General features: G+C 40.4%; 1 long non-coding RNA gene across 1 annotated transcript; it reads right to left on the bottom strand.

The window, feature by feature from the left end:
- Positions 1 to 1738: 1738 nt before the first annotated feature.
- On the bottom strand, positions 1739 to 13259 carry LOC147652292 (uncharacterized). The gene is made up of 3 exons (XR_015289606.1): positions 13004 to 13259; positions 6453 to 6609; positions 1739 to 3202 (listed from the first exon to the last, which is right to left on the bottom strand). It is a non-coding gene; the product is annotated as an uncharacterized LOC147652292 (long non-coding RNA).
- Between the last annotated feature and the right edge of the window lie 1476 nt (positions 13260 to 14735).

The following is a 14735-nucleotide window of genomic DNA, read 5'->3' as shown; positions in this document are numbered from 1 at the left end:
GCTATGTGGAGATAAAGCACCTATTTATCTGGTCCAGATATTTTGACATTGACACAGCTCAGTGACAGAGACAAAAAAAAAAAAAAGTTTCTTCTACAGCTAACAACTTCTGTGACAAAGCTTGAATAGGGGAGGAAATACAAGTAATTTGTTTCCTGGGCTGTCAAGCCCTGGGTCTTGACCCAACAGCAAACCCATTGATCTACTTCAAAACACAAAGGGAGTGGCAACCATCACAACAGTATGGCAAAAACCAGACTTAAAAACAAAAGAGAAAATAAAAGCAGCTTATTTATACTCTGAGAGCTGTGTGCTCTGGCCTTACTCTCCATCACATGATGTGCAGTCACATCTGTCCCATGTGGCTCTGGGTGTCACTCGGGATCCCCTCTGCTGTGTCCCACGGGCCCTCTGGCCCCAGCTTCCCCAAGGAAGAAAACTGACAAAATATAGCAGTGCAGCCTCCATCTGCCCAGAGAAGGGAATTTCTGCTTTGCAGGAGGATACCTGGCCTGAGGCAGGGATGGAGCAAGCTCAGCCCCACCTCCAGGAGCAAGAGCTCATGCACAAAAGTCACTCCTTTCCTACTGGACATCTCCCAGAAATTGGGGGTTACCATGGTTTCCCTGCACAGCCAGGGAGCAGCACAGCCACCTGATTTCCATCCCTCAGGCAGGGATATCCACAACTTTCACTGGAATCCAGATGTCTCTTTCTACCTGGCTTCCCTGTGACACAGAGGAGTGTGGCCAATGTCTCCACAGCACCAGTTGCAGCCTCCTTAGACCATCTCCAAGCCCATCTTCCTGAAAAGCACTAAAAAACCTAACATTCAATGTGTTTTGATGCTCAAGGAAAGAGCACCTTGCTTGAAGAAATACCAAAAGGTTAAACTAGGATTTCACATAGACTACCTGGTATTTCTCCTTTAAGAATTTTATTGGAAAAGAATGTTAAATAAAAGGGAATGCCTTCTGTGCAGTTGTTTTGATCAGTCCAAGTTCAATATATCAGATACCCTGAGAAGTCTATCTCATTGCAGCCTGACTTGATGCCCCCTGTTTATTGCTTTGATTGTAGAACAAAAATATATTTCCCAGCTGTATTAATCAGATATTGAGGATATTCCACTATTACAGACAGCTATACAGAGCTCTCAGGTTTTTCTTTTAACAGAAATGAAGTTAAATCAATACTAAGCAAATTTCCCAGAAGTCAAATTACAATGAAGAGGGATGAAGAAGAATTATGCCAGCTAACACTGCAAAACATGAGGGCATCTGGGGCCAAAGGTCTGCCAGTAAGAGCTGCTCCTTTGAGGAGATGGACAACTGTACAATTCCTGCAACTCTCACTGGTAAGCAGAGCACAAAAAGATGGTAAAAGAGACAATTCCCCCACCACCACCAGTTTAACATTTTCTCTGACACCAGTGGAAATACCTGGACTGATGGACAGTATGTGTTGTGATGCCCACCATTAGGCACCAGAATGAGTCTGTTATATTCACTGCATTTTTAAAAAGACACCAAAAGATACCCAGACACAGCCTCAGTGACGATGTTGTACATAGTGCTCATAAATATTGGTCTTGCTTTTACAGGATTGCTTCCATAGAATGTAATTTTTCACTAATCTTGAATTCATGCATCACATAAAATATTCCTCCCTCCAGAAAGGGATGCAAGTACAAGCTAAAATTTAGCACTGGGGCACACACATTGAAGCACAAAATAAACACATTTTAAAACTTTTTTATTAAATTCCAATTTAGCTTAACTATGCTAAGACCTGACTTATTTTTTCTTTGAAGTTTAAAAACTGTCAATAAATAGGATTTAAACATAATCAGATGATCAAGAGTCCCTCCACACCTACTAAGATGGTTACACTACACAGATACAAACTGTATTGTAACGTATGCAAATTACATAAAAAATTAGATAAGGGCTTCAGTATTTACTGTAGTGCAAAAGACAGACTTTATAATGCTAAATATAGACAGTTACAGGAATAATAAACAAAACAGATGACTATTTTGTAGGAAGAAAGCAACACATTTTCTTTCTGAAAACAATTCATGTTATGATGTTTATGTACTTCTCACTTTTTTTTAAAAGTCCACAACTATACAGACACTATTTAGTAAAAGTGGAAAACCAGCCTTGAATATAAATCCCATTTCTAGATGTACACAATTTTCAAACATGGCTGCTTGTGTGGTGCCAGCAGCCTATGAGTAAAATTAATTTATTCCTTCATTTTGCACAGCAGTTATACCTCCCAGGTTAGTTTGCAGCTTGGAAAACATTTTTCCTTCATGGTTAAACCCTAATCTGTCAGCCACTGCCTCTTCATGGACACTGAGATCTAAAAACTTCTTCAGCTAGAACGGAACTCTAGATGACCTCTAGTATTATTTTTTCAGGGAGCTGTGCTGGCCATAGCTGACCAAGCCCTAAATGGAAGGCACAGAGAACCAGCAGTGCAACCCCAGGATGAAAAATGTGCATCACAAACCAGAATTGATACAGCCATATTGCAGGTATTGAATAAATTACCATCCACACTCACATCTATGTGAATTAGGCAAATACAGATGTACAAGGGAGGGTTTACTTCTGTGTTCAAGTATTTCTCAAGAACAGACTGTCAGGCAGCACAAAAGAAGCTCTAACCAACCTTTCCCTTTTATGCTTGGATGTGTCATGTAAGATGGGAAATATCCGAAACAGGGAAAATTGGAAGATGATTGTACTTAAAAAGATTAAATGATTCATTCAATGGCATTTCTGCAGCCCTCTCTGTAATTGAACAGCCTTTCTTCCACCTTTCTCCTGAAAGGAAACCTTAATTGTAACCACTGAAAGGAAATAAGTTTCTGGCTATTTTTACAAAATATATGTTATGTCTCAGCAAGCCGCTCCCATTTAACTCTGCAACACAGCTATAAAATGGTTTATTTGATTTAGTACCTTACTTCTGAAGTACCTCACACACCACATGAGGCAGTGAACCACTGAAGAGGTTCAGACTGCAGATGGAAATGCAAAATCTTGAATAAATCCTCTGTAATGAGGATCTTCTGAGGGACTTTGCTGCTCTTATTGCAGGAAGAGGAGGGAAAGTCACTTAACAAGCCTGCAGAGAACTTCAGACCACATCAGTCCAACGTGCCATCAGCAAACCATTCATGTATTACCTGGAAAACAAGGTAAATTTTTTTCTGCTTCTCAATCTGTCCCAAGGGATGTCATTTCTTCTCAATTTCATCCCCTGCCATTATGTCATGGACATTATTCCCATCAGATTTCAGTCCCTTGCCTGTTAGTTTGCAGTCTTCAGGAAGGCTCATCTCTGCCTCCCCCTCACCTACACAGTGCTCTGTTATCTTCCTGCATCTTTGCAGAAGGTCCCCTTTAGCCACAGGGAACTAAAACTTGTTGGCTGACTCACTCTCACACAGCATCTCACCATTGGCTCAGTCCAAACAACCTCATGGCCCTGCTGCCCATTTACACAACAGCAAATTAGCCTGAAATTCCATTTACTCTAAACCTACAATATCACCCTGGCAGCACAGAGGGGCTTTAAATGAGTCACCATGCCATTCATTCCTCCTTCATGATGCCAGGAGAGCATAAATGTCCTGAGTGCAGACAAGATCACAGCCAAATGACATCTGCCACAGATTTCATTAAAGAAGAATTTGACCCAATTCAGCATTTATTGAATTGAGTGTAAAGCCCAGCCCAGTGGTGCTGGAGTCAGGGAAGCCACCTGTTTGGCTCACTGGGATGCACACCAAGATATCCAAATGTGTTCAGTTTAAGAGTCCCAACAAGTTGGGCTAGAAGAGCCAGCTCAGACAGTGGAAATGGGACAGGTTGCAACTCAAACCCTTCTATTAACTCAGGGGGTGGACACTAAAAAACAGAGGCATTCATGAAGTCCAGCTGTTCCTGACCATAATTTCTAGGCCAGCTTTCAGCTTCCATTATCTCATATGCAGCTTCATATCACATAACACTGATCTGCTATTTTTGAGTCTGGTTTTCATTTCCCCCCTCTTCCTTCCCTTATAGTGGCTGGAGCACCAAGAGGTCTTGGGCAAAGACAGTCACAGGTCTTTTCCCAATGTACCTAAATGTATTCTCAATGTATCTAAACCAGATCTGGGATGTGCTAAGACACGAAGTGTTGTCAGAGAGGAAAAATTGGAGAGAGAGCAGAAGATCCCATCAGCCCTATTCTTTTCAAAAGCCTGTTGTTAAAAAGCAGTTTTTCTCAATTTTAGCTTGTGCCACTTTTGGCCCTCAATATCATCATCTGACTATTTTTTTTCCCCTAACTTACCAGCCCCATGGATGAAATAAATGTGAGCATTCTCTTAGTTTTGACTCCAGAGGAGCAAGGTTGGGAGGAGGAGGGATGAAGCTTTTTTGGCAGCTAAAGGTCATGAATTTAACAGCCCAGTTTGAATCACACAAATCTCCTTTGCTGAGCTTGCAGACCAGTAACATCCTGTTTGCTGCTCTGTTCCTCTAAGTCCAAATTTGGATTTATTTAGCCAAAGCAGTGCTCATAGCCTAGGCATGGGCACTTCTTGAGGCAAGACTAGAGCCACAATACTAAAACTGGATCTGCAGTTCTCAGCTGATTTATGTTGCCTCAAAAAGGCCCAAACCACTGATTTTCTTCAGAGTCTTGGTCAGAATCCTGCCTGTGATATTGATTTGATGTTGTAATAGGAACTCAGCTCTAAGGCTCTGGATAGAAAATTGGTTAGAAATGCAAAGTACATATCATCGAGGTAAAGATATAACGTCGCACATCATATCACTTGTCTCTCTCAGCTGTTGTAGGTGAAAACAACTCTGAGTGCTGAAGAACAAGCAAATGTTTTCATGCATCAGTCCTGCAAACAGCCTAATAGGAAAAGCAGTGCTATCTTCATTTTCAGTGTGTATTTAAATCATTCCTCTTTCCTGTCCAGCTGCTACAGCTGACATAACATGACTAATCACCACTACCTTTCCTGCACAGAGCAAGTGTGTGGCTTCTGACACTTCCACTAATTCACTTTGGCTTGATATTGGGCTTGAACTAATATCAAGCTCAATTTCATTACAGGATGTGACATGTATATCCCCTAAAAATAGAAATGTGTACTACCTGCAAACTGAAATCAAACTGTCTGAACTGCAGTTATTCAGAACACAGTAAGTAATGAAAAATAGCTAGGATTTTGTTTAATAGACAGAAAGATATTACTTCAGAAAAAAACAAAAAAAATCCCCCTTCCCCCACCCCACCCCCCCCCCCTTAAAAATCTGCAAACCAAACAACTCAACAAAAATCTCCCTCCCTTTCAAAAGTTTTGGAAATAATTTGGTTTAACCCTTTTTCAAAGGAAAAAGAATGTTCATTCATTAGGAAACATTCATTAGAAAATAACCTTTCTACAAGGAATTTAGCTAGAGAATTTTCTATTGAAAAACAAAAACATAAAAGCATAGCTACACCTTCCAGCCAGTAAAATTAGCTTAAATGATTAGCAGTAGGAGTGCAGAACTAAGACCTGTCATATCTGTTCAGTCCCTGAAGTAATCACCAACTCCAACCATATAAGACATGTCAACTATACTATTTTTTTCTTCAGCCTTTCTTCAGCAGTTTCCTCGTTACTTTTGGAAAAAACACATTCTTTAGACTCTTTTCACACAAACATGCCCATTAACAGGCCCGATTAAGCACAAGCTATGTGTTGCCTCACTTTGTTCTTATTATTACAACCAGCACCGCATAACTCCTTTATAACCTCCAGTTTTCTCTCCCCCTACTCCTACTTGAGAGTATTTCAATAAACATTTTTCCAAATCTCATCCTGAACCTGCCCACACACATTCCCAGCCTGTTTATAGCTTTGTTCACTGCCAACAGTACCCTTTAATTTAAGCACTCATGTTCATTTATGATATTTTAATCATATTCTACAAGCAGCAGTGAAAATGTACAGTTGGGCACAAAAAATAAAAATTAGCCCAGTCCAGGTGCAATTTTTCAGGCTGCAAACCTGACTTGGCGGTGTCCTGCCTTGTGTTCCTGCAGAGGCCTCAACAGGCACCAGAGCATCCCAAACCCTCACAGAATCACTAGGTTGGGAGAGACTTTCAAGATTGAGTGCAACCCATTCCCTAACACCTCAACTAGACCATGGCACCAAGTGCCACATCCAGTCTCTTTTTAAACACATCCAGGGATGGTGATTCCATCACCTCCTCAGGCAGACCATCCCAGTACTTACCACTTTCTCCTTAAAAAACTTTTTTCTAATAGCCAACCTATGGAAATACCTCTCTCAGCTCACCCTGCTGCTGCATTTGTCACCATCACACTGGTGTCTACTGTGTGTCTGTTAGAGCTCCCAGCTTAGACCAGCAAATACTCACCATTCCTTCAGTAGATGTGGCTTTGCCTTTTGGGCAGCTGGGTTGGATCCTGTTCTCGCTGCTCTCTACTCCAAAGTCATTCATTTCTTGTGTAGAGACCCTTTCTTGGTATCCCATCATTTCATTTAGATTTGATCTTCCAAGAAGTCTCATTAACCTAAATTGTGGGGAGTTTTGGTGGTTGCCAAGTTTATTTCATAACCAAAGGTAAAGGAATATTGAAAAAGATCATAGAATTCTTTGGGTTGTAAGGCATGTTAGAGATCATTGAATTCCAATCCCTCTCCCATGGGAAGGGACACCTTTCACTACCCCAGGCTGCTCAGAGCCCCATCCAGCCTGTCCTTGAACACTTTCAGAAATGGAGCATCTACAGCTTCTCTGTGACAACCTGTGCCAAGTGCCTCACCACTCTCAATGTGAGAATTTCTCTCTAACATCTAATCCAAACCTCTTCTCTTACAGTTTAAAGCCATTCCCCCTTGCCCTGTGCAAACACATTTAATTTTGGTGTTTATCACAGTTTTGTCTAAGAATCTGCTGAGCCCTGGCTTGCTGAGATTATTTAGATGTTAATACAGACTTGAGATAATTAAGATGCAGCCCTTAAGAAGTTCAAAATACATTTCTTATATGTAAATTTAAGTAACAACTAAATCCTGAGGGGTACCCCCACAATCCGGGGGGGTACCCCCACAACCCAAGAAACAAAATAATTAGTTGGCTCTCATTTTCAGAAACCCCCTCTATACAGTATTAATAAAGGATAAATGACAAGGCATATTTTACATGTGCCATTAAACTGGTAAGATTAATTTTGCACAAAATGTAATTGCCTTTTGATGTGAATAAAGCACAAAAAGCCCAATCAGATGCAGCACAATCTAATTTATGACACAACCCTAGAATTTTTTGGTGATTGGTGCCACAACATCACAAGTTTGATATATTACAGTGTTAAGAGGTACATAGCCTTGTCATAAATTATCTCACTTTTCTCTCCTGCGCATCTGAGGTGACAGAAAGAAGGTAAATTTCTTCCTGACCATTTAGACAGCTCATTATTTCCCCAGAATTCTCCTGTGCCATCACTAATCTCTGCAATGTACCATCATTCATTTAAAATATCAATTTTTTGCAACCCACATTTAACAGCACATTTTGTTTTCTAACTTTTTACTGTTTTTAAGGACAATTTCCTAACTGAATTCTGCAAAGACTGACAAATGGCAGCTCCTAAAACCCTGATGGCAAGACACCTTTATGAACTGGTGTCTCAGGTGACACAAGTTGTATTTTTTCCATTGCATGTGTTACATCAGGGCTTAGACTGGGTCTCGCAGTAACCAAGGGACACAAGAGACAACTTTTACTTGTTACAAGCTTAACAAACTTCAGCTTCTTAGAAAAGATGAAAGGACTCTTCACTCAAAAGCATCTGCCTAACAAATGGTAATTCTTGCACTTATGTTGTGAACATCAAGTATGAGGTTCTGCAAAAAGAGATGCAAATATCACATTGCACTGCAATGGAAAAGAAAAGCCAGAGAAGAAAACAAAACCTCAGAATAAACTATTTCTATAAGATTTTTTCCATTTTTCCATCTGCAATCAGTGTCAGGTGGGATCATCAGATTCCAGCAAAGATAACCTCAAAAGTAAGTTTGTGAAGTAAAGGATGCAACAGGCAGCTGCACCCAGTTGTGGAGTTACATCATGGAAACAGGCATGGAAAAAAACCTCCCCATATCCACTGCTGGAAACAACTCAGGAGAATTGCAATGATGTGCAAGATTAACTAGCAAGCAAATCATAAATATTCAGAAGAATGCATTATTTGACATTTGCCTTTATCCCTTGAAGAGTTGTGATTGCTGGGGAAGGAGGGAGCAGGATCAGCACAGTGCCTGGGAGGGGGACTGCAGAGCTTTGTAAAGTTTATGTATCCAACTAAAGGCTGAACCCTTACAGTTCCAGGGTACAGAGTGGGTTTTTTAAACATTGCCTTCATTCCACACCAAGTTTAGATAAGCTCCTACCATCTCTCCTTTTCTCAAGAATCACTACTGTTCTTTGCAGTCCAAATTTGTCCTTGTCAGCTTGTGCAACAACATAACCTTGATTTTATCAGTTCTCAGCTTAACTAGGAGCAGAAATTTTTTATCTTCCTTTTTGGAATATATTTGTTTACAATTTTTTTTTGTTATTGATGAGGAAAACTGAGGGACTGACTTGGATTTTCCCACAAATCTGCATAAATCAGTGTGAACTAGGGAAACTTCTGTGCAGGAGATAGTAAGTATCCCCTTCTGTTTAGGAGCATCTTTTCTCTCAAGAGCTCAAACCAAAGAAATTTGGTTTTCATCTTTCTTTTCTGACAGGACAAAAGAAAAGCTGCCAGCTCACAAACACCTGAAGACACCTGCTTCAGCACAGAGTTGGTGCTTATCTATCAGCCTCTGGGCAGCAATTGTGCCTTCTGACTACTTTCAAACTGGATTCATAGCTTCCCTGCAAGAAACACTGCATGTTTCTCTATTCTGGATGTGGCAGGTAGAGAGAAGACATTTTGTAAAATTAACCTTTTTTTCTTAATTGGAACACAGTACAATCAGCCTATTTACACATCAGAGAGAACTCCTAGTAGGCAGAGCTTTGCATGTTGTGAAACACCTTCAGAGAAGAAAGGTGTCTATCAAGAGCAGTGATAAGAAATGTCTGCTTGAAGCCATGAGATTGCTGAAGGACTCAGGGATACAAAGGCACAGAGCACCAGTTAAATTGCCACAAAACTCCTGCTCCCAGCCCAGGCACAACAGAGCTCTTTGTGTTGCACCCAGGCTGAGTGAAGCACAAAAGAGGAAAAGGACAATTGCAGTTTTCAGGTTTTAAAAATATTCCTAGTCTTTTTGTAAAGAATTAAGCCTAGAAGGTGTACAACAGAAGAGACTGCTCGTGCCAGGTTATACAAAGAGGTGAATCCATTCCAGCCCTCTCCTCGTACTGAAGAGATGTTCAAGACCTGAACAGTGTCACCAGTGCTAACTTCAAGGACAGCATTCAGCATGACTTAAGTCACCCTATAGGTTTGTTTGATTTCACTGACAAGGCAAAGAATTAATTAGTTAACACAGCCTGAACAAATTTGAGAACCAATAATTAAAAGTGAGGAAACCATAAAAACTCTGTATTACCTACACTGCTCTGGTCTGACCAAAAATTCCTCCCAGACAGAAAACCTTAATTCTTAGACAACACAGTTCTGTTTGAGCTGAGATTTTTGTCCTGAGCAATTGCTCTAGTGGTCTATAAGGTTCTCCTTGCCAGAGAGTACCTTTAGGTGCCATCATAAATACACAGACTCTTTTAGCCAATTCCAAATTAACAGGTGAAGTTCAGTTCTAAAAACTTACTCTAAGTACCAGAAATTTTTCCCAAAGTACCTTGATTCTATTGACATCCCTTACTCAGATCAGACTGCTCCAGAAGTCTTTCTGCAGTTACTTATGGTTCAGGTTTATTAAGTCTGAATAAACCATCAAGTGTATTGACTTAACCTGCACAACTGAGGGCAAAAACAGTCATACCAAATTTTCCTATTTGAATTTATTCCATAAATGCTATTTATAAATGCAAATCTTGACTGCTTAGGAAATAACAGAATATCAAACTGATGTTAAAAGCTTTAAATGGGCAGATTTCTCATGCTGATTATGATTATTTATGTAATAAATACTACATCTTCCAGGCCAGAAAGTGCTGATGGCCATTATCATAGCAAACTTGCTTTTAAGGAGAGTGAATTAGAATAAAGGGAAATAAACTGAAAGAAATCACATCTGCTCTGCTTCTTTGCACTGAGGCAACAGAGAAAGGTAGGCTGCAACCAAGGAGTTAGAGCTGACTTTCAATAAAGACTAAGTTTTAAGTTGAAAAAAAGCCTGGAAGAAAGTGCTTAGCTTACTGAGCAACAGACACAATTTGCCAGCAGATATCAGCAAGCTCAGAAGCAGCAGCAGCACAGGCTCGAGGGGTTTGTTCAAGGAATCCCCACTAGCAGAGCTGGGGAACTGAGCACAGATAACTCACTTTAGCCACATCCCCAGCACTTTGTCAGTGAGTGAAGACCATTTAGTTCACAAAATCCTCTATTTTCTTTCCTTCAGTTGCAATATGTCCCCAAAGAATAAAAATATGAAGTGCAGTAATCGGAAGCTGAAATTCTACCCAGAGCGGGGATGAGCAACAGGCAAGGCCTGGAGATCAATACTCCCCTGCAGGTGCCTTTCCCAATCTGTCCTGCCAGGGAGAGCAAACATCAATCTGTGCCCAGCAAACCTGCCCACAGGCATGTGGACAGAGGTTGTAATTAGACCCATGACAGCTCAAAGGGGGAAAAACAAGAGAAAGCACACAGCTCCAAAACTCAACTTCCAGTTCAGTTGTTCACAATCAGGTGCTCAGCTGGGACTGAGCAGACAGGTTTGAAATAAGCTCCCTGCAAAACTGAAACACGTGAACCATGTTTTTTGAGATACTAAAATATGTGGGTGTTTTTTTCTTTAATGAGAGACTCGAATCTGCAGGATTGGGCCTTTTAATCCAAATTTGGCACCTAATGGAGAGCAGCTCCCCTGCCATGTCAGAGAGCAGCCCAGCAGCACAGACAGCCCCAGAGCCATCCCTCTGTACCAAGGGAAATGTCTACAGACCACACAAAGCAAAGAGGACCAAAGGGAAAACTCAGCACAGGGATGCAATTCTGCAAATGGAGCCCCACAGCTTAAAAAAATATTTATGGCACTTCAGTGTATCCAAAGGATAGCTGCAAAACAGACCCACAGGAAAAACAGCAATAAGAGGAGCTGATAGAGGATCCCCTAAGAAAAAAAACATTACCTAAAGGCAGCTTTTAATCTACTAGTAGAGACTGCATCTCCTGAGTTCATTACTATATATGTCATATGCACAGCCTTTAACTAAGCACACCGAGAAGAAAAAGACACAGAAGAAATTAGAAAATACTTTCATCAGAAGGAGATAAAAATTTAATAAATATCAGAATATAGTAACAGCATTCCTAGATGGAAGTAATAGGGAAGAAATAGTGTTCAAGTCAATGCTGAAGTTGCCAGAAAGTCAGAGAAATCCAAGTTACTTGTTATTTCTCCACTAGCACTTCAGTATCTGGTACAATACAGCTCCTGTGCTTGCAACTACCAATAATAGCAGCTTTCAGTATTAGCAATTTCTATTGCAATAAATTGTGGAAGATCCAGTTATAGCATAAGACTTTAGTTAAACCAAAGGTGAAATAGCTGTTTGGGGAGGGGGAAAGGCAGATGTCTGGACTCAATTATTTTATAGTTTGCACAAATAGAAGCAAGAACTCCTGTGGGAAAACATAAAGTCGTAGGTAATTTAAAAGGTGCAATATCTTTTATTTTGTCCAAGAAAATAGTTTTATTAGTTTTGCTATTGAGGTGAGAGAAACAAATGAATCAATGTAATAATTCAGAAAGAAAAATCTAGTTTAAAAACAAGCAGCTGTAATATATGAACCACTACAAGAGAGGCCTTCAAGATGATGGTTCTGTGCCAGCTTTTAACAAGATGTGGCTAGAAGATCACACAGTGCATTTTACACTGGTTTCTGCTAAATGGTTACAGTAAAATTGTGTTCTTCCTCCTTATCTCTCTAGCATGCCACTAACATGAAAATGGCTTTTTTATTCCTTTTAAAGTTACCTAACTCTACTAAAAAGTACTATTGTACCTGCAGAAACATCAACTCCTCCAATACTTTTAATTGCAAAAAATAATAACCAAAAAAAATGCAAATTAAGACAAGGCAAAACCAACAACCACTGACACAAGGAAGACACTGGACTGGATACAATGAAGACTGTTACACACAAGTCAGCAGAAGAGTTTAAGTGGTATTTCTATAGGTCAACTGATAAAAATCAGCCTCCCATACTCCACTTATTTCCTCGCTCTACCTCTAGATTACAAGTGATTGGACATCACTTGATGTGTGAATTACCACTTGGACTGCTGCTCAGGGCAACAGGGGAGAGAGAGGCAGATACAAGAAAAGAGAGAGGAGCCCATGCTGAAGCTCTGTCTCAAGGCCATCAATTCAAAAGGCTCAACAATTCACAAATTACCCATAGCCACTTGTTTAGATGGGGGCCAAAGATAACCTGTACTGAATCCAGACCCCCATGGTACAGCCCAGAAGCCCTTCAGCCCCTAGGTCTCACAATTTATTGATGCATTATGCAGTACTCAGCTGTTCTAACACCCCGACTAAATCCTTTAGTCCCAGCAAGTTAAGCTTTGTTATCTCATTTGTCCTCACTTTAGGGCATTTGGCTCTCCTTAGAGAAGCTCTGCATGCTCTCACAGTTCAATCACTAACACACAACCTACTTTATTCCACTTCTGAGCTCCAGAAATAGAAATAAACAGCAAGACAGACATTTTACAAATGGACAAGGTACCTCCACAGCAGCTTGTGACATCCAGCAGAAAGACACATCCCTTACCTTGCAGCAGGCAGCTCAACAAGCAGCATCCTGATCAGCAGGGATTATTGCAAAATCACCCACAGTTCATGGAAAACACTGTAGCTCTACTATACCTCAAATACTGGGGGTCTAAACCCACTCTTTTACCCTGCACTCCTCCCTCCAAATCTCCCTTCCTGTAACGAGCCTTGGCCACCTGCTCCACCCCACCCTCCACATGATGCCAATTTTCCAAGGCAATTTTCCTTGAGGGGTTCTGGCTCTCCCTGGGGCTGGACACAAGAGGCTCCTCACATGCATTCAATCTGTGGGATTACAATCTCTGCCTCATGGTTGGGCACTCAGCAGCATCGTGTCATAAACAACATCAATCATCGTACCAACCATGTGTGAGGATACAAAGATTTGCCTGTGTGCTTAAGAGAACTTTAAATTGAACTCTCACAGCAGGTGAAGGGCAGAAGTTGTTTGCTCTGTGCTTGGAATTGATATCACTTAATTTCACGCATTTGGGGAAGAAAAGTATGCAATTAGTAGTCTGTAGACAAGTCTGTATTTGGCTTTTAATATGCTTAGGGGAAGAGCTTTGGCTACTCTTGTTGAACAAACACTCAGCTACCCTGAGCAATGTCCCAGGGTTGCCAGCCCAAAGAATTTAGCAATCGTGAGTTGGAAGCTTCAGAACCATGAGATTTCAATTATAAAATGTAATTTTTTACTCTTTGCCTTCAGATTTTTTTTTTTCATGTTCAAGGTACTTGCAAGTTTCTTCACAAACCCAAGAGTTTAACAGAAGCTGAAATTCTCATATTAATTGCCAAGAACTAGAAGCTGTTACCTTAAGCAGGACAGTAAATACTGTATCAAAGGCAGAAGTTGTGAAGTCTGAGCAATTCATATTTCCAAAACTGGGTTATGACTAAACTTGTGGAAGTTCTTCATTATTTAAATTCACCATTAACACAGGAGACTCCAATCTACTTTCAGGGTTATCAGATTTGCTACAGATTTTGAGATCCTCACTAAATATAATTGGCAATTCATATTATGACTTCAGTGGAGCTGTGTTGATGGACACCAGAAGGTGATCTCAAACTTCACCAAAAAAGATGTAATTTCCTCTAAAACTCCTGTTCAGAGTTAAAAAGAATCTTGGAAATGCCATCTTTACCAATCTAAAAAGCAATCTAAATACATCTGCACCTTGACGATGCTTGTCTTGAAATATTTGAGCTGATATTTGATAATATCAAATTCCAGTACTTCAGAAATACATTTATCAGTCCTTCTGGTTTTCTACTCTGCTGACCAGCTTTTTCCTCTGATCTCCATGTAAGAGTTTTCTCCTGCATCCTCTTTGCTCACACTTTTTCTGGTCTACTTCCAAGAACCGAACATTTTTAGTTCTCCCACTGGCTTTTAACTTTTGTGTATTTTGCTTTATTGGAACTGGCAACATGGTGATATTTAAACACAGCTCCATCTGTTAGAGTCAAGTCCTGCAGGTAGGGTGTCATGTTTGATTTCATGTTATCATTTGTTGTGTAGCCAGAGCTAAAGAAAAAGAATGTTTATTATAAAACAGTTACATTCATAAATTCCTTTGAGAGCTCTTTTACTGTTGTTGTGGGACCTATTTGTGTCCTCATGAACAGAGTCCCTTCTGCTCTGCCAGAGAGAAAACAGAAGAGATGTGCTCAGCTTTACTTTGCTCCTTGTGTTTCCTTCCCTCTTCTGCTTTCCATGTGTC

The sequence above is a fragment of the Cyanistes caeruleus genome, chromosome 7 (genome assembly GCF_971803275.1).
Source record: "Cyanistes caeruleus chromosome 7, bCyaCae1.hap1.1, whole genome shotgun sequence".
NCBI classification, from domain to species: domain Eukaryota; kingdom Metazoa; phylum Chordata; class Aves; order Passeriformes; family Paridae; genus Cyanistes; species Cyanistes caeruleus.
Note: the sequence above shows the minus strand (reverse complement) of the source record. Positions and strands in the feature narration are given on the sequence as shown.